This window comes from Podarcis bocagei (genome assembly GCF_964188305.1).
Source record: "Podarcis bocagei genome assembly, chromosome: Z".
Classification (NCBI taxonomy): Eukaryota; Metazoa; Chordata; class Lepidosauria; order Squamata; family Lacertidae; genus Podarcis; species Podarcis bocagei.
Genome location: NC_138140.1, coordinates 19,538,091 through 19,554,268, shown reverse-complemented (window position 1 = coordinate 19,554,268; position 16,178 = coordinate 19,538,091). Strand labels below are relative to the sequence as shown.

Here is a 16,178-nt window from a genome sequence, read left to right as displayed (position 1 = left end):
CTGGGCAGACTTTGCAGGGTATTTCATAGACCCCTTGGTTTTCTAACTGGATTTTATCTTTTGGGTTTCTGAGGATATTGGCTATTTTTTGGTTGGTGCAAAAGGCTGTTTTGATATTGTGTTTATGGAGGATTTTGCTAATTTTATCTGTGGTGCCCTTGATATAAGGAAGGAGGGCCATGCCATTGTTTTCTTCTGTGTCTTGGTTTTTGGGGGGTGTTTCTTTTTGGATTAGCTTCGTAACCCTGTTTTGCTGGTATCCGTTGGCGATTAACACATTTGAGAGATTCTGTAACTCAGTTGTCAAGTGGTCTTCGTCAGCCAGGCGTTTGGTTCTGGAGATGAGAGTCTTGGCTACGGAGTTTATTTGTGCAGGGTGGTGGTGTGATTGTGCATGTAAGTAGCGGTTGGTGTGTGTTTTTTTCCGGTAGATAGTGTGTCCTAGGGAGCCATCAGGTTTTTTGTAGATTAGGACGTCAAGGAAGGGAAGTTGGTTGTTGGCTTCTATTTCCATAGTGAATTGTATTTTGGGGTGTAGGCTGTTGAGATGTGTGAGGAAGCTATCTAGTTTTTCCTTCCCGTGTGGCCAAATTACAAAGGTGTCGTCAACATATCTGAGCCAAAGTTTGGGTTTGTGTTCTGACTTGTCTAAAGCATTGGTTTCAAAGTGTTCCATGTACAGATTTGCGATGACCGGTGAGAGGGGTGATCCCATAGGTGCTCCTTCTATCTGTTTGTATCTTTGTCCATTGTGGATGAAGTACGTGTTGGTTAGGCAGTGGTTGGTCAGGTCCAGGATGTATTCGGGGGGATTGTATTTGTTTTGAATGGCTGTCAAGGCTTCATTAATGGGCACTTGTGTGAAGAGAGATACAACATCGAAGCTCACAAGTAGGTCATCGGGATGTAGGTTTTGCTTCTTTATTGTTTCTATGAACTGGAAGGAGTTTGTAACGTGTGAAGCGATAGATTCTGCATAGGGCTGAAGTTGCTTAGCGAGAAATTTAGCGAGATTTTGTAGAGGTGAGCCTATGGAGCTGACTATTGGTCTGAGTGGTGTTCCTTCTTTGTGTATCTTGGGGAGACCGTAGAGTTTGGGGCATCTGGATGATTTTTCTCTGGGGATGATTCTTAGCTGGATTTCTTCACTGATAGGAGAGGCTTTTATTTTGGATTTGGTGGTTTTTTCCAGATAGGTGGAAAACACTGAGATCCTGCTCTGTTCTAGTAACAAGAAGCCGAAAGCACCAGCCTGAAGATGACGAGTGAGACCTCGTCGAAACGTCGCCTAGACACCCCAACTCTTACACGGGAAGATACCCGAAAACACCAAAACCTGCATTCCTGTACCCGTGAAAATCTACGAAAGCAAATATATATATATATATATATGCAGGTTTTGGTGTCTTCGGGTGTCTTCCCGTGTAAGAGTTGGGGTGTCTAGGCGACGTTTCGACGAGGTCTCACTCGTCATCTTCAGGCTGGTGCTTTCGGCTTCTTGTTACTGGAACAGAGCAGGATCTCAGTGTTTGAGTTCCTATAAATACTGTTGAGGGGGTGTGGTGTATAGCCTCCAACGTTCTGGGCAGAGAGGAAGTTCCCAGGTTAGTGTGTCTTTTCTTCTTTTGTTCATTAATTACTTGAGGGATATCTTGAGTGATTTCTTGAGTGATATTCTGAGTACCACTTAGGAGGGTCATTAGGTGTGGATTAGTTGCTAAAGCTTTCGTGTCTTGACCTCTTGACCTTGTGAAGAGTTTTTTCTGAGAAGATGGCTGTACTGCACTTAGTTGTGCTCTGGCTTGGCTTCGTGTATAGGGGCGAGCTGTGGTTTTGTGCCCTGTGCCAGCCAGATCTGTGTAGGGATTGCAGGGGGGTGCAGCATCCGGAGGTGCCACTATGGTTTGGCTACTGGATGGTGTCTGTAATTTATCTGTGGAGAGGGTCTGGGTTTGGGTCTGGTGTGGTTGATTGGAGCCATCGAGATAGAGAAACACCCTCACAACATGAACAAGCGTGACGATACGTCCCGCCTGCCAGACATCTGGAAAATAGCCCTCCCCACAAAAACCGACACCAGAACCAGAGGCACACAGAACGCCATCTCCAATCAACCACACCAGACCCAAACCCAGACCCTCTCCACAGATAAATTACAGACACCATCCAGTAGCCAAACCATAGTGGCACCTCCGGATGCTGCACCCCCCTGCAATCCCTACACAGATCTGGCTGGCACAGGGCACAAAACCACAGCTCGCCCCTATACACGAAGCCAAGCCAGAGCACAACTAAGTGCAGTACAGCCATCTTCTCAGAAAAAACTCTTCACAAGGTCAAGAGGTCAAGACACGAAAGCTTTAGCAACTAATCCACACCTAATGACCCTCCTAAGTGGTACTCAGAATATCACTCAAGAAATCACTCAAGATATCCCTCAAGTAATTAATGAACAAAAGAAGAAAAGACACACTAACCTGGGAACTTCCTCTCTGCCCAGAACGTTGGAGGCTATACACCACACCCCCTCAACAGTATTTATAGGAACTCAAACACTGAGATCCTGCTCTGTTCCAGTAACAAGAAGCCGAAAGCACCAGCCTGAAGATGACGAGTGAGACCTCATCGAAACGTCGCCTAGACACCCCAACTCTTACACGGGAAGACACCCGAAGACACCAAAACCTGCATTCCTGTACCCGTGAAAATCTACGAAAGCATATATATATATATATATATATATATATAAACACAGAGTGTAAAATTATATTTTTATATATAAAATTTTTATTCAATTTTCACCAATTTTTTAAACAAACAGAACAACACAAACAAACACAAAAACAAATAACAAGTATAGTTTCATATCCTTATTTTCTTATAACTTATTTCTCCGACTTCCCCATACCTCCCCTTTCTGCATCCCATTTTGAAAATTTTTGTTTCAACAAATCCTTACTCTTAGTTTTCAGAGTGTAAAATTATAGGTACTAGCATAGCTGTCAATGTTTTCCTTTTTTTAAGGGAAATTCCCTTATTCCGAATAGGATTCCTCTCCAGAAAAGGGAAAAGTTGACAGCTATGGGTACTAGTATTCATAAGGATATTCATGGGGTAAATATTTAATGCACAATTAAGCATGTATGTATTATGTCTTACATATAGGATAATGTATATATTATTTAATGGGGTAAGTCAGTTAATTGTACTATATACATAATAGTATTAAGATCATCATCCTTGTTCTTGGGATTCCGCCATTTTGCGCAGGGGCCCTTTGATGCCTCATAAGCAGCGTTTCAAGCTCAGCCAGAGGGGGGGGGGGGAATGCAGGAGAGAGAGAGAGAAGAGAGAGTTGCAGAAAAAGTCCCTTTTGTCCTTCCGCACAAAGGGGCTTTGAGCTGTGTTATCTGTTGGGCAGCAGCTCAGCGAATGGCCAGGAGGCCTCTGGATGCCAGCAGAGGAGGAATAGTGAGACCGGGCCAAGGCGGGGCTCCCTCCTCCTTCCAGGCACATAAGAAAGGAGCCGGTCCATCAGATAAAGTCCCTCTGGAAGAGACAAGGATCTCTCTTTTGCAGGCATTCCGGCTGTTCCGGATTGAGAACTTCATGCAAAACCAAGGCCTGCAGGGAGCTTTAGAAACCAGCCAGGCTGCCGAAAAGGGTCCCTGGGGCCTGGTTTTCGCAACAGGGCCGAAGACACCCCCCCAAGCAAGCTGTCAACGTGAGGTATGGTGAACACGGCCTTTGTCTTACAAGAGCGACACCATCACACTGGCTGGCAGAATCCAAAGGGCACTGAAAAGAGGCCACAAATTCTGCAGCAAGGGATCCTGCAAACTGCTGAAATTTTGCAAACTCAGCACATTTGCCAGTATGGTTGTCGTTCTTGTTATTTATTGCATTTCTATCCTGCCTTTTTCTCCAAGGAGCTCAAAGTGGCATACATGGCTCTCGTTTAATCCCCAAAATAACCCTGCGAGGTAGGTTACACTGGGAGGCAGCAGCTGGCTGCAAGGTCACCCAGGGAGCTTCATGGCTGATTGGGGATTTGAACCCTGGTCTCCCAGCTCCTAGTCCCAACACTAACCACTGTGTCACCACTGGCTGATGGCACTCAGCTTTATGTGCTTCTTGTGTTGGAAGGAGGGGGGTTGTGGAGACCACTTGAGATAGCCACAATAACTCCCCCCGCCCCCCCCCCCCTCACCATGCCTCTACTATTCTCAACCTGTATTTGCATCTAGATCAGAAAGAAGAGCCCTGCAGCTGAATCAGTCAAGGGAGGCCCACCTAGACCAGTCTGCTGTTCTCACAGTGCCCACCAAGTGCCCCTAAGGGAAGTCAATGCAGGATATGAGCCTGACAGCAACTCTCCCCTCCAGAGAGTCTAGCAACTGGTATTCAGAAGCATTACTGGTTGAGGCTGAACATAAAGAAGAACCTAGGAATAGGGGGCATCTAGTTCCCACAGTGGCCAAACCCCAAACTACTGGGCCAGAGCAATGTGATGCAGCCCCACCAAACCTCCATCAAAGTCCCTTGGTTGTTGCTGTTTTCAAGTTTGCTCAGTTTTGACTTGCAAAAGGGAAAGGTCCCCCTATACCTTACATAAATCGATGCTATGACCTGCTTTTTGTGAAAAGCCAGTTAATTTTCTGGTTCAGAGCTCAGGGCAGCTGGGAAAAGGCCTTGCGGAGAGAAGCCGCGTTGGACCTGAGCTGTGCTCTGGGCAGTTTGAAAACTGTGGGCGTTCCTCCACCCCCACCCCAAATTCCTCTCTCCAAAGTTTCCAATCCAGACCGCTTGAGGGTGGGGGAGGCGGGTGCTGTGGAATGACTTCCTGGTTCCCAGACTTCACATGCCAGCAGTGGCCTTTATTTATGGCCCTGGAGGCTTCCCTCTTGAGCATAAATCAGGAAGGGGGAGGGGGAAGGTCAGCCTAGTTCCTGAGCATGGATGCAAAGGGCTTTCCCTATACTCCGGGCAGCTGGACCTGTGTGTGTGTGTGTGTGTGTGTGTGTGTGTGTGTGAGCATTGGAAGAGTTAAAGAGGGAGCCTCTGGCCTCTGCCCAGTTCCCTCCCTCCCACATCACAATTGAACCAGGAAATAAACAAAATTGATGCATATTTGTTTCATTTCACAGCTGGAAGATAGAAGGATTTCCTCTTTGATTTCCTGCTTCCAGAGGAGAGGTGATGGGCAATACAGACGAAGCTGCCCTGTTACGGAGACAGATCATTGGTCCACCAAGCTCTATATTGTAAACTCTGGCTGGCAGCGGCAGCAGCACTCCAGGTTTTATGGCGGAGAACATTCCCAGGCCTGCATTGACTGAACCTAGGACTTTTTGCTTGCTAGCTTCCCCAGCCCCTGACTGAGAACCACAAGGACAGGAATCTTCACTTTATTTTTTAAGGGAAAAGTACCATGCATGGTTCCATACAGTGAAGGAACAAAGCAGGGTATAGATGTAAGAGAATAATGAATAAAAATGCAGACAGCAGCTTAATTCTCAGTTTGGGAATCTCTCGCCTCTCCCCATCACACCTCCCCACACCCTGCTATGGCAAAAATACCCAAGATTTTTGGCTGACTCTCTCAGAGCAACTTTCACACCTCCCAGAGAGTCCCAGCCAGGCCTCAACGCCTCTGCAGCTTGGAAGGGTGTGAAATAGCACTGGGTACCAGCCTATCAGATTGTGCTGGGCCTGGGATGCCAGGAAGCCAGCAGCCCTTGACACCTAAGTGAGAGAAGCAGAGAACTCCCTTTGACACCAGTGGCTACTTTTAAGATGAAAGCACCACGGAGGTCCCTGGCAGAGTCTGCAGAAATGAGGATCCCAGCTGAGGGGATGGTGCTTGGACCTAAAAGCCAGCCAGGTGTCTCTTTTTGTGTGGGCCTCATTCTGAAAGGCTCTGGGGTCTCAGCTCTGCCTGGGCATCTGACCCTGCCAGGGCCCAGGAGAGAGGGGGGTAGGGGGTACATCATGCCCCAGTCAGGAATCAAAAAGGGGGTCTGGGAGTCAAAAGAGGAGACCCAGAAATTTCCTGGGACCTCAGAAAGCATTTGCATATATTGTATGAAGCCTATTATTTACATTTTGTGTAAGCCTACATAAAATGCCGAGGGACACGGGTGGTGCTATGGGTTAAACCACAGAGCCTAGGACTTGCTGATCAGAAGGTCGGCAGTTCGAATCCCCGTGACGGGGTGAGCTCCTGTTGCTCGGTCCCTGCTCCTGCCAACCTAGCAGTTCGAAAGCACGTCAAAGTGCAAGTAGATAAATAAGTACCGCTCTGGCGGGAAGGTAAATGGAATTTTCGTGCGCTGCTCTGGTTCACCAGAAGCGGCTTAGTCATGCTGGCCACATGGCCCAGAAGCTGTACACCGGCTCCCTCGGCTAATAAAGCGAGATGAGCGCCACAGCCCCAGAGAAACTGATGAAAACCTCATCCCCAAACAAGGAGCAGTTTATTTGGGTAATCATGCAAAGTATTCTGATGAAGGGGAAGATGCAGAAAATGGAAATGGAAAACAGAAGTAAACAGGCATACAGACGCATGTGGAGGTGAATTTGAAAGATGAAAGGGCTAATCATAAGGCAGGCCTTGACATTGGATGCGCCATAACTGAGTTTCCATCTCAAAAGGAAATAGAAAACTATATTACATCTGGGACAGGAGTTGACATCATCTTAGAATGGTCAATAAAAGCTGAAGCTGTAAAATGGTACATGCTTTTAAAGCACATCATCAATGTTGCACTTTTATTATAATGTTGCACTGGGGAAACCCAGCCAGATGGGCGGGGTATAAATAATAAATTATTATTATTATTATTATTATTATTATTATTATTATTATTATTATTATTATTATTATTAGGAGAATGGGGTCTAGTGTTTTCTGGTTCATCCCATCGAATTGGTAATCCAAGCAATGGAAACTTTTTTGGACTTATTGAACTGTCCTCCAGGTGGGACTTCAGGAACATGTGCTAAGTGTAGAAGAGTCCACAGAAAAGGATTGAGTGGTTTCAAGTTCATTATCTGACCTCTGACTCACAAAATGAATTTATTACAGAATGCTCAAATTTTGTGGAAAAAACACATTTTGCTTGAGAGGCAATCTGCAAAGTACTTTGCAGTAATAGTAGATTCCACACCAGATTCTTCCCATATGGAACAAACAGCATTTCATCTGAGATACCTACTTTTAAAATAAATGCAGTATTAGATTCAAGAACGATTTCTCAGCTTTGCAGACTGTGGCAATGAAAAAGGGGAAGAAATTGCTCAGTTGGTAACTGACACATTGAAAGAACATGCTATTCCTTCTCAATGACTGCTGAGCTCAAGCCTACAATAATGGAACAAATATGGCTGGAAAATACAATGGCTCACAAGCAAAAATACAAGAACAATGCTGAACAGAACAATGCTCATACAGAAAGTATATGTTTTACATTTTGGTATACAATGTTATAGCCATCAGCTTCAGTGGTGTTAAGCAGTTGGCAGAAAAAAATGATTTCTTGTGGAAATATCTCACCATGCCTAAAAGTGATGTAAAGAGAAAAGCTTTACCTTAGAGCAGTATCCTGCTGACCTTAGTGGTGGTGATTATGGAAAATAAATGCAACATTCACCCTCAGCAAATAAAACAAATTTTGTAATTGCACAGTTAAAGCCGTTAGATCTGTTGCACTGGTTAACAGAGTACAGACTTGGTGATCTGTTTCCAAATGTCTGTGCTAACTTAAGAATACTATGAACAATTCCAGCAACAGTAGCTTCTGCAGCGGGGTCATTTAGCAAACTTCGGTTAATTAAGAATTACTTAAGGTCTACAATGCCTCAAGGACGTCTTGTGGATTTGGCCAGGCTAAGTATTGAATCAAACATTGCCAAGAACAATTAATTTTCGTGCTGCGATTTGAATTTTTCCCCAATAAAGGCCTAAAAAGCTTCTTTTTAAAAAAGTAAATAATAAGTTTTTCTACTTTTTCTTTTTACTAATACTTATTACTAATACTTTTGATTATTTGATCTGCATTGCAATATAAAAGGATGATTCAACGTGAATTATTTTTCCTTATCTGTGTTGTGGCATAAACAAAGATATTCATTTCAAATGTGGTTTCTTATCTCTGACCTTATTTTATTTATGTTTATCTGTTGCAAAGGCTTCCCATGATACAACAGTTTATGTTCAAAGACTTCCATTCATTTATCTATTGTTATCATGGAGTGTGCATAAGAGCGTAAGGCCTTCAATTCAGAAAAGTTAACAGAGAGCTCTGCTGCGACCTTCTCTCTTCTCCTGTACCCTTTTTGACCTTACAGGCTGCAGCTCATGGCATAAAACCCTAGTGGATAAAAACAGGAAGACTACTGGAGAAGGGAAGAGGCTCAAAATAAACTTTGTACACCCCCTCCTCCTGATAATACTCTTCTCAGAGGCCCTGGCCCCAGGAACCCTGGCCGACCATCACCATGGGAGCCAGTGTGGTGTAGATATGGGACCTGGCAGAGCAGGGTTCAAATCCATCCCTCCCCCCTGCCGCCGCCACCACCCAGTCAGCCATGGAGCTTACTGGGTGTGCTCACTCTCAGCCTAACCTATCACACTGGGTAGTTGTGAGGATGAAATGGGGGTGGGGGAGAGGAGAAATATGCATGTCACCTTGAGCTCCCTGAAGGAAAAAGTGTGATATAAATAAAATAACATAAACAATAACTTATCTGAAGTGTCTCTAGATGCTGAGTGAACAAGTAAATAGAATGTACAGCATTTTTCCGTGTATAAGACTAGGTTTCCCCCCTAAAAAATAATGTCCAAAATTAGGGGGTGTCTTATACATGGATAGTGCCAAGGGTGGATTTTCTTAAATCTGGGTCCCCCAAAATACTGGGCGTCTTATACATGGGTGTGTCTTATAGATGAAAAAATACAGTATATCCCACTACCTTCTGCTATTGGAAGTTTTGTGCAGGGGGCCATGCAGGTGTCTGGTCTGATCCAACTAAGGCCTCCTTTCATTCTGTCCATGGAGAGAACCTAAGAAGAGCCCTGCTGGATCAGGCCAAAGGCCTAACTTGTCCAGCATCCTGTTCTCAGAGTGGCCAACAGGATGCCCATATAGGGAAACCCACATGCAGGACCTGAGCACAACAGCAGCTCTCCCTCCTGTGGCTTCCAGCAACTGATGTTCAGAAGCACTGCTGCCTCCAGCTGGGGAGGCAGAGCATAGCCATCAAGAGCCACATCCTCCACAAATACGTCTCATCCTCTTTTAAAGACATCCAAGTTGTGTTGAGCATCTCTGCCTCCTGTGGGTGGGAGTTCCATAGGTTAAATCTGTACTATGTGAAGAAGCCCTTTCTTTTATCTGTCCTGAATCTTCCAACATGCAGCTTCATTTTTGTGTGTCAGGAACTTCTTCTTTTTTGCCAACTTTTTGCTTTGTCCCACCAAAGTTTTTAATGCCAGACATTGTGTCAGTTGCAAATCTGACAACTCCGGGAGTTGTTGAGCTGTCACTGGAAACATGAAATGTGTGGTTTGCTTTGTTTTTGTATCGCCACATATTTTACAATGTTGACTTTTTGTTATGGACAACGGCCAAGACTAATAAATGAAACTAACAATGGCTGGGGGGCTTGCCAACTTTTTTGCCCTCGCACGGTTCCTCTGCTTAGGACAGGTGCACAGCAGACCATGGGCAACTTCTCCACGCTGGCTATTGCTATGCCCAGCTGCACCTCTATCTGGTTAGGGATAGCCTAACTTCCGTTGTCTATCCTTTGGTAACCTCTAGGTTAATTACTGCAGTACATTATATGTGTGGCTGCATCTGAAGACGGTTCGGAAACTTCAGCTGGTGCAGAATTCAGCAACTAGGTTGCTCACTGGGGCAAGACAGTTTAAGTATATAACATAAATCCTGGCCTGACTGCATTGGCTGCCAATGAGTTACCGGGCCCAATTCAGAGTGTTGATTTTGACCTATAAAGACCCATGTGGACCCTGTGATCATCATCAGACCTTGCTGGATCAGGCCAATGGCCCATTTGGTCCAACCTCCTCTTCTCATGGTGGGTGACCAGATGCCCATGATGGGAAGCCCACAAGGAGGACCCGGTCACAAGAGCAACACTCTCCTGCATTTTGCAACAACTGGGATTCAGAATCTTTACTGTCTCCACCTGTGGCAGGCAGAGCATAGGCAAAGAGATTTTGGTAGCTCAGAAGCTGACACCCTCCTTGGGGCAGCAGAGCTCTATGGAAACAAAGGTGACATCACAAAAGGAAGGAGGAGAAATGGAAAGGAGTGATCCTCTTTCCTCCACAAGAACCGCACCCTTTCCTTTTACAAGGCTCCTGTCAAAAGAGAAGAGACTGCCCTGCTGGCTAATGATGTTTTTAGGCACCTTGGTGTGTTCTACAAATGTCAACCTCAGGGAGGTGCCCTGAAAGTGGGCCCTGAGGCCATGTTGCTGAACGGACTTCTTGCTCCAAAACAGGCCTCTCCAGAGCCCAAGAGAAAAGATATTGCTAGACAGAGAGACATGATGCCAGCAACCTTTCAAGGCCATGACCTGCTGCAGTTTCTGGACTTCTGAGTAAACATGTAGGAAGGGGCTGCCCACTTGAAAACCCATGGCAGATGGCCACCCAACCTCTGCTTAAAAACATCCAGTGAAGGAGAGTCCACCACCTTCCAAGGGAGTCCGTTCCACTGTTGAACAGCTCTTACTGTCAGAAAGTTCTTCCTGATGTTCAGCTGGAATCTCCTTTCTTGTATCTTGAACCCTACCCTCTGGAGCAGGAGAAAACAAGCTTGGCCCATGCTCCATAGGGCTATCACATCTCCTCTCAGGCTAAACATACCCAACTCCCTCAACCATTCCTCATGAGGCTTGGTTTCCAGACCCTTCATCATCTCAGTTGCCCTCCTCGGTTGCACCTTGTCCAATGTGGCACCTGTCCAATGTGGCACCTTGTCCAATGTGGCACCTCCTCAGTTGCACCTTGTCCAATGTGCTTTTGAAACTTGGGTGCCCAGAACTGGACACAACTCCAGGTGGGATGTGGCCAAGGCAGAATAAAGCAACCCTATTGCTTCCCTTGATCCGAAGACTATGCCTATGTTGGTTGCAGCCTAGTATTACATTAGCTTTTTTTGCTGCTGCATCACACTGTTGACTCAGGACAAACTTGTGGTCTACTAACACCCCTAGATCCCTCTAACATGTGCTGCTGTCATGCCTGGTGTCCCCCATCCTATCCAGCACCTCTTCCCACTTGTGAATCCCTTCTTAAAGGATGGGGAAACTTACATACAGAGAGATTCTGCTAGTGATCTGATTCTGATCCAAGCAGCTGTTGCAGATAATCATAATTTGACTCCTTTATCCTTTCTCTGCTCCTTGGTCCCAGTCCTCTTCAGCTGCAGGGAGAAGTCATGGTGTGGGTGTGTAATTTTCTCCCAGCCTCCCAGAATATAACTGCCTGGAGTTGCATTTAATGAGTTTAGCCAAAATGGGCTGGCTGGAGTGCCTTCTTCCTGCAAGGCAATGGAGGAACTCAATGGCAGACCAATGTGGCCCAGACAATGCCTGCCATTGTCCCGCCAGCTCTGTCTGCCAAGGTTCAGCCGAGGGATGAATGGGGCTTGTTTTTGCCGTGGGTTGCTGGCTTATTTATTTATTTGCTTGTTTAAAATGTTTCCATCCCGCCCCCATCCTAGAGGCAGCTCACCACCATTGTTAAAATAACAACGCCCACCCTTTATTAAAAACACACACACACTGCACAATCAAAACAACGAGGTGGCATTCAACCTTGCATGCAGGAGCTCAGGTTCAATCCCCAATAGCATCTCCAGGTAGGGCCAGGAAAAGACTCCCTGCCTGAAACCCTGGAGAGCTTCTGCTTCCAGTCAGTGCAGACAACACTGAGCTAGATGGACTATTAGTCTGAGTATAAGACAGCTGCTTATTTAAACCATCCCTTTCTTTAGAACAGGGGGAGGCAACTTAAGGCCCGGGGGCTGGATGCAGCCCAATCACCTTCTCAATCCGGCCTGTGGGCGGTCTGGGAATCAGCGTGTTTTTACATGAGTAGAATGTGTCCTTTTTAAAAAAATGCATCTATGGATTATTTATGGGGCCTGCCTGGTGTTTTTACATGAGTAGAATGTGTGCTTTTATTTAAAATGCAACTCTGGGTTATTTGTGGGGCATAGGAATTCATTCCCCCCCCATATAGTCCATCCCACCACATGGTCTGAGGGACGGTGGACTGGCCCACAGCTGAAAAAGGTTGCTGACCCCTGCTTTAGAACCTTGAGGACTGAAATCTTTATTTTAGTTTGAAGGAAGATGTACCACAGCTCAGTGGTACAGCATCTGTTTTGCACGCAGCAGGTCCCAGGTTCCATCCCTGCTGGCATATCCAGGGTAGGGCTGGGATTGTCCCCTGCCTGAAACCCTGGACAGACACTGCCAGTCAGTATGGGCAACACTGAACTAGGTGGACCAACAGTCTGGCTCTGTATTTGATTTTAGCTCAGCGGAGAGCTGCTGCCAGTCAGTGTACGCAATACTGAGCTAAATGGACCTATGATCTGCAACTGAATGATCTGCAACATGACAAACATCTGAAACACAACAGAGCCGCTGCTGCCAGTCAGTGCGTGCCATACTCAGCAAGATGAACCAAGGGTCTGATTCTGTACAAGGCAGCTTCCTGTGTTCCCAGGAGTGGCTCCTTGCTTAGACTCAGCATGATGTGTCTGCTTCTCCACAGCTTCTGTGTTCAGATCCTTACCAACAACCCTGGGTGCTAGGCCTCTCGCATCTGCATTTTGACAGGTGGGAGGGTGCACGGCAGGCCACCCACAAGGGTGCTGGGTTGGGAGCTGGCTTTCCCAGGCTCTGCTGCAGCACCCAGCCTCTCTCCCCACCCTTCCAGGATCTTATTGCCGAGGGAGACCCTTTTCTCTCTCGCTCTTGCCTCGAAAGGGCCTGTGCAAAGCCTGGATGGGTGCCAGGGGGAGGGGCGATGGGCAGGTGGCAGCCTGAGCTGGCACTTCCTTCATCCCTGCCCTTGCCTGAGCCACCATGATTTGAAACCCCACAAGGCCTCTTGAGGGCAAATATTCTCTCGGCTGGGCGGGATCTGCCCAGACTCATCCCGGGAGCAACGTGGAACCGGAGACAGAGGAACGTTCCCACCGGAGTGCTTCCAAGTCCGTGGCTCGAGGCACTGTGTTCTTGGAGGGAGAAAGCAATAAACAGGTGGATGCAGGAACACCTGCCAGGTCCAGCGGACAGTCTCAACATGCGTAGGTATGGCCTACGGGCCAGGGGAAAGGCGGTGGCTTTGAGTTGAAGAGGAAGCCTTCTGAGGTTGTGAGCCACTTGGCTGCTTGGATCCTGGTAATGGTGGCCCCAAGCACCAGTCCTCTAATGAGATGGGTGTTTCCAGAACTCCAAGGCAGCTTTCATTTGAGGGTGGAAAGATAAAGAAATAAATCACTGGAGCGGGGTGTCAAGGACTTCTACACCTGGGGCTACAAGGCTCTCCTACAGTCAACACAGTTGCTCCACCAGAACAAGGACATTCCTCATCATCTCAGGGATTTTCTACCTGAGTTTTTACCCATGGGGCAACCCTTGAGCTTGTATCGCTGGAACAGGGGTGGCCTTTCTGTGGCCCCACAGGCCTTATCCAGCCTGCTGGTTTGTTTCTTGTGGCTTCCACAAGACCCACAGACAACCTCACAGAGGGCTGTAGCTCAGAGGCGGAGCACCTGCTTTGCATGCAGAAGGTCCCAGGTTCATTCCCTAGCAGCATCTCAAGGTAGGTCGGGAGAAATGTCCCCTGCCTGGAACCAAGGGGAGCCATTGCTGCCTGTCAGAGTTGACAGTCCTGAGCAAGATGAGCCAATGGTCAGACCACTGATCCATCCAGCTCAGTACTGTCTGTGCTGACTGGCAGCAGCAGCTCCTCCAGGATTTTCAGACTGGGAAACGTCCCAGCCCTACCTAGAGGTGCCACTGGCAACTGAAGCAGGGGGCTTCTGCGTGTATATCTGGGACCTTACTAAGGAGCTATGGCCCTTCCCTTAAACATGAAGTTCTAGTCATTGTTCTGAAGCAAGGGTGGAACTGAATAGAAGCATAGGAAGCTGGCTTCTACAGTCAGACCATTGGTTCCTCTAACACAGTATTATCCCGTGACTCTCCAAGGTTCCAGGTGGGGAACATCTACCTGGAGATGATAGAAACTGAATCTGGACCTTCTGCATGTAAAGTGTAACAATAATATCAAGCAGTTGCATCCAACTAAGCTGCACTCAAGAGTAGATCCATTGCAATGGATTTATTGCAATCCATAACCTTATTTCAGAGTGATATTTTCTTCCTTTCTCCCCCGTTTCATAGCGCTGGAGCTGTCCCTAGGCCTGAGTCTCCCTCTGATCCCAGAGGCAGCATATCAGGGCCCTTTGGGCCCCCCTGTGATAGGTGTCCTTTGTGTTCCTCCCGCTATGTTTCACAGGAAGGAGGTGCCATGGCATCAGGCTGATAGCCCAGAGGAGGAGGAAGTCTGGATATTGTCATAGGGGACGGATATGGGATTGGCAGAGCAGTTGCTCTCCTCCTTGGGTTCAAAATTGGGAGGGGAGGCACCGGAGTTGTGTGTGAGAGTCCAAAACTTGCAAGCTAAATCAAAAGTTATTTGCTTCAAGCAAATGAGGGATCTCTTGCAAGCACACTCCAGAAAATAATGTAATACACACATGATGCACCTTCAGCTAATGGTGTTTTGCAAATTCTACCATCCAGCTTTTGAGGGTGGCTTTATATCAGGGGTAGGGACGCGGGTGGTGCTATGGGTTAAACTACAGAGCCTAGGACTTGCCAATCAGAAGGTCGGTGGTTCGAATCCCCGCGACGGAGTGAGCTCCCGTTGCTCGGTCCCTGCTCCTGCCAACCTAGCAGTTCGAAAGCACATCAAAGTGCAAGTAGATAAATAGGTACCGCCCCGGCGGGAAGGTTAACGGTGTTTCCGTGTGCTGCTCTGGTTCACCAGAAGAGGCTTAGTCATGCTGGCCACATGACCCGGAAGCTGTACGCCGGCTCCCTCAGCCAATAAAGCGAGATGAGCACCGCAACCCCAGAGTCGGTCACGACTGGACCTAACGGTCAGGGGCCCCTTTACCTTTATATCAGGGGTAGCCAAGCTTTCTTTAGCCTGAGGTCTATATTCACATATGGCAGCAGTACAGGTGCCACACAGTACTTATTCTACACTTGTAAGGAATCAATCTTTTAGCATGGCAGCAGCTACACAGAATGATAGAATCACAGAGTTGGAAGGGACCCTGAGGATCATCTAGTCCAACCCCCCTGCAATACAGAAATATGCAGCTGTCCCTTAAGGGGATCGAACCTACAACCTTGGGGTTATCAGCACCACACTCTAACCAATTGAGCTATCCATACACTTTGGAACTCCCTGTTGACATCAGGTGGCCATCTTCGCTGCACTCTTTTTGGTGCTTGCTTAAAACATTTCTGTTTTGGCAAGCGTATCCAGACACACATAGAAGTTACAGAAGTTTTTATCACTTGTTTGCTACAGTTGATTTTCATTCAAACATCTCTTTTTAACAGGTTCTCCTCCAAAATGTTAATGCTTTATTTTATAGCCTTAAAGGGCTCAGGACTGCAATACCTCAAGAACCACCTCTCTCCATACAAACCTACCTGGACCCTGAGAGCATCTTCTGAGGGCCTTCTTTGTGTGCCTCCTCCACGAGAACTCTTGAGGGTGGAAACACAAGAACGGGGCCTTTTCTGCAGTGGCTCCCCGTTTGTGGAATACTTTCCCTAGCGAGGTTCAGCTGGCATCTTCACTGTACACCTTTAGGCGAAAAACATCCCTCTTTAACCAGGCCTTTGTCTGATTGACATCCGATGTCCTTTTAAAATGTGTTGTGGAAGCAGGGATAATTGGGTTGTCCTTGTTGTTGTTTTTATAATGTATTTTCTGTTTTTTATATTGTGATTTTATGTTGTGAACTGCCCTGAGTTCTACAGGTATAGGGTGGTATACAAATTTAATAAATAAATAAAAATAATAAAAATAGTTTTGTACACTG

General features: G+C 46.8%; 2 long non-coding RNA genes across 2 annotated transcripts; both read left to right on the top strand.

Moving 5' to 3' along the window:
• The first annotated feature begins 3,324 nt into the window (after nucleotides 1-3,324).
• Nucleotides 3,325-5,513, top strand: LOC308578493. The gene is made up of 2 exons (XR_014003947.1): nucleotides 3,325-3,729; nucleotides 5,148-5,513. It is a non-coding gene; the product is annotated as an uncharacterized lncRNA (long non-coding RNA).
• Nucleotides 5,514-10,358: 4,845 nt separating this feature from the next.
• LOC308578511 lies at nucleotides 10,359-16,178 on the top strand. Its single transcript, XR_014003970.1, has 2 exons — nucleotides 10,359-10,637; nucleotides 15,691-16,178. It is a non-coding gene; the product is annotated as an uncharacterized lncRNA (long non-coding RNA).